Here is a 466-nt window from a genome sequence, read left to right as displayed (position 1 = left end):
ATAGTTATCAATTCCCAGTGAAATGGTGCAAAAGCACCGCATTGTACAAGGGGCCCAGGTCGGGTTTTTCCAGTGACAACTTTTAAGTCATTCCCAAGGGTAAATGGGTATTTTTCCACTGTCCTAATCAGTCTAATCCTAAAATTAAACCCCTAAATAAAGTCATTCTCTATCAAAAGGGACAAAACCCTAGCTCCAAGAAATCAAAGTCAATCTCAAGAATTTCTCCAAGAACTCCAAGAAATTATAAATTCAGGTATGTTAGGTGTTCATCTATGGGTCCCTTTCACCCATAGAGTCTATGAATCCATTTTAAAACTACAAGATTGTTGATTTATGAATTACGTGCTTGAAATTGAATTGAATTCATGTTCATGCTATTTTTGTGTCTCAGCCCATTATTAAATTACAAGCTTTCATGAAATTAATTATTATATGTGTTGAATTACATGATCTTCGTGATAAA

Source organism: Capsicum annuum, chromosome 12 (assembly GCF_002878395.1).
Source record: "Capsicum annuum cultivar UCD-10X-F1 chromosome 12, UCD10Xv1.1, whole genome shotgun sequence".
In the NCBI taxonomy this organism is placed as follows: Eukaryota; Viridiplantae; Streptophyta; class Magnoliopsida; order Solanales; family Solanaceae; genus Capsicum; species Capsicum annuum.
This window is presented reverse-complemented; position numbering follows the sequence as displayed.